The 3,742-nt window shown below is 33.3% G+C and overlaps 1 pseudogene; it reads left to right on the plus strand.

Moving 5' to 3' along the window:
- Positions 1 to 642: 642 nt before the first annotated feature.
- LOC134253135 (uncharacterized) lies at positions 643 to 2,033 on the plus strand (annotated as a pseudogene).
- The last annotated feature ends 1,709 nt before the right edge of the window (positions 2,034 to 3,742 follow it).

Genomic DNA, 3,742 nt, shown 5'->3' on the forward strand with positions numbered 1-3,742 from the left:
CAAAAAGGAGTTGGGGCTTCCTAAGACTTGGTAAGAAGTTATTGTACAGTTTTGAACTTTTTCTGTACAATAACTTCCTGATATTGAAAGTTATTGTATGTTTTGAAGCTCAACCCCCTTGGTGTATCAAGATTTAATATTTACACTCGCTGTGTTTTTCTTCTAAGCCAACTGTGAAATTGATTCAAAAACCATTTTCGTGTATACTCACGCGTGGAAATATACACGGAGAAACGTGCGCTAACGTGACGTCACAATGAGGCTACAACGACGTTCGTAAAAGAATAACGATAAAGGGCAACGACAAATTCAGATATTGAATATATGTTTTATGCTTTATGACATTAAAAATGTAAATATAAGGAATGTTTTTAAGCTAGCGCGCTTCACGAAACATACCTACGTGACAAGTCTGTGTGATTCACAAAATGAAATGTTCTTATTTTGTTATGCTGTATTCTGTCATTTTGATTAAAATTTACCACCGATGACGTCATATGTGTACATCAAGTAACTTTGGAGTTGATCATGTCGTGTAAAGAGAATATGTGGCTAAGACGGCATGTACAAAGATACATAAAATGGCATTTATTTGTTATTGCATTAAATCATTTCAAAACAATAAGCCTAAAAATATTGCTTGTGTCTTGGTGTGCAAACTTACAAATTTATACTGACTTATCATTTATTATTATGTTTAAAGTTAGATTTGGATTTCCTCTCAACAAAAACTCCAGGGTTTCTGCAGCGCAGTATCTGGGTAGATGGCAATCGCCCTATCATTTTTTACACTGAGAGACAGTTGCAGTTGTTAGGCAAGGCAAAGACATGGTATATGGACGGCACATTTCGTGTGGTTAACAACCCCTGGAAGCAGTTGTTTTCAATACATGCTTTTGTTAAATCTGGTGACCACATGAAACAAATACCCCTTGTTTTCTACATCATGTCTGGAAGGAGGAAAGAAGATTATTACCAAGTAAGTCATTTACCTAAAAATACAAGTTTAAAAAAAATATATAAATTTATATATATTGTTAAATATGATTATTCAAAATCATTAGTTACATATTAAATGTAGTAATTGTAGTTTCATACATTTTTTCAATCAGGTACTGAGGTTCATTGACTATCAACTGCCAGAGCATATTTCTTGCAGAGGTTTCGTGGCAGATTTTGAGGCTGGTTTATGGCAAGCACTGAGAGAACGCTTCACCATCATGCCATTCAAGGCTGTGCCGCCTTTCATTGGTCGCAGGCTGTCTTCAGGAAAGTCCAGGAACATAATCTACAGGTACATAAAATAAGTAGATAAAGCTAATCCAAGTTATTTTCAAGTCTATTTCTCAAATGATGTTAAAAATCTATACAACTTATCTTAAACAAAGAAAAAAATAGGAAGGCTTAACTATTAAATAATACTAATTATGACACTGATTAGATCTATGAATAATTCTTTTGCATGGCAATTTGGATTTATGTATTACATTATGATTAATGTTAACTGAATGTATACGTACACCTTTCAGAGAGCCTACAATGAGAGGAACGATGTGTACCATTTTGTGCGACAAGTTCTGGCATTGCCATTCCTTCCACCAGAACACATTGAGGACACCTTACATCAACTGGATGCGCGAGCTCCACAAGCCCTGGTACCTGTCATGGACTATGTCTACAGGACTTGAATCACCAGCACGGTATTCAAGATTGACTCCTGGAGCATATTCATGACAGCTATCAGGACAAATAATAATGTAGAAGGTTTGCATAACCGCCTTAATAATGCCGTGGCAGTGAGAGGACCAGTGCCCTTTTACAGCCTTATTCAAGAACTCTACAGAGAGTCCAAGGACATTCCCCTGCAACTGAGGCTGGTGACTGAGGGAAAGCTGCAACGTTACCAGAGGAAAAGATCCAGGCATGTCCAGGGGAAAGTTTTCAAATTTTGGAACAAGTACTGTGAAAGAGAGATCAGTGCAAGTCGATTGCTCAAAGGGTGTGCAGCCATCTATGGACCTCCTGTCCAGTGAAAAACCCTTGAGTTGACAGAATTTTTAAGTCTGGGAATGAATAAATATATTTTATTTTATACAGCATTTATAATTGCAGTTGTTTATTTTTGAAGTTGCCAGGATCAACAGTATATAAATAACTCTTCTTCCCTTTCTGGATCGAATGAACTCAAAAGTCGATACTCAAGTAAAAAAAAATTCTCATTCAGATGAAAATTGTTGGATACTTGTGCCATTTTTGCTTTAGAATACAATTTACTAAATTAGGATTAGAACTATATTTTTGTAAGTAATATTGTGTAATAGATGCCTGATTTGAGTAATTAATATATTGACTATTAAAAACTTTTTTTTCAGAAATTCTTATTGTTCTTATTTTTAAACATCGGATGCGGGATGAGTACTATGGTATATTTAATGTTATATGATGAACAATACTAAAATAATACACAGTTACCATTAATTAGGCAACAATCCAATGGTAAAGACATGAAGGGAAAAAACGTGTGTCTGCACTAGCACGAGTATTTGATTACGTTATTTTGATTACCGATCCGATTTCATTTTTGCTAAACATACCTGGTTGAGTATATTTGAGTAGAAAGTTTACATTTCATACAGAATAGCAAATTTTTTTAACTGTTGCAACTGCTTTAGAAGCCAACCTTCTTAAGTGCCGATTTAATTAAGTGCCGATTTAACTAAGTGCCGATTTTACCAAGTGCCGATTTAACTAGCATTCGTATGCCCTCATGTCTACAACCACATTGCACTGGACAAAAGGAAGCTAGTGTTCGTCACTTTCTGTGCACTGATGCTAAATTCACTGATTTTAATTAGTTTATATCGTATTTACTCTTTCGTTCAAACTTGCACTAGTGTTTACGATTGATTCAAACATTGTTCAAGTGTGTGCATCGGCTATCACGAGTCCTATGAGGAACGAGTTATTTTCCAATGATAAAGTGCACCAAAGTGAAGGTGAACTTAAAAATATTCGAACTGCAATGTTCCGTAATTCATGGCCTATAGCGAATGAAATGTAACAAGAAAACTTGAACGCAAGCGTCAAGATTCGGCCGCAAAAGAAATATTCATACCAACTTTCAGAAGTTATATGTATTTATATATATATATACTCTGATATGCACTTCCATGAAATTTGAATCTTCAGATTATACTTGAATGTATAGTATACATGGTATATGATGGTGATTTATGATGGTAGTAAATAAGTTTAACACAACAAATACTTCAGAGAATGCAAAGTTTATTATTAAACAGTAACAAATATTTACCTGAATATTTTTCAAAATAAAAACAATAGAAATAAAAACTGACATAAAATTGTTTATAATTCAATTGCATATGATAAAAAAATAGGAAGGTTTAAAAAATGCCAAGTTGAAATACTGCAGGTTGAAGTGAAAAATGTCTTGACTAGATGAAACAATTTGACTAGAGAAAATATAACGTTTTTTGAAGAGAATATAAAAATATTGCAGATGATATTTAAATATACATTTTACAAACCAGAACAAATATGGTACTTTTTAATAACTCAATTTAGAATGAATAAGAGAAATCTTTTGATAAAGATCTAATTGTTGTAAGTAAAAATAATAAGTAAAAAGTGGAACATTTGTATGAATAGAAAACTTGACTAACATTTCACATTATTTTAATCAGATTTATACCCATTAAATTTTCTTTCAAATTAAAAACCT

This window comes from Saccostrea cucullata, unplaced genomic scaffold (genome assembly GCF_032062105.1).
Source record: "Saccostrea cucullata isolate Sc308-1 unplaced genomic scaffold, CSIRO_AGI_Scuc_v1 ctg5741, whole genome shotgun sequence".
Classification (NCBI taxonomy): Eukaryota; Metazoa; Mollusca; class Bivalvia; order Ostreida; family Ostreidae; genus Saccostrea; species Saccostrea cuccullata.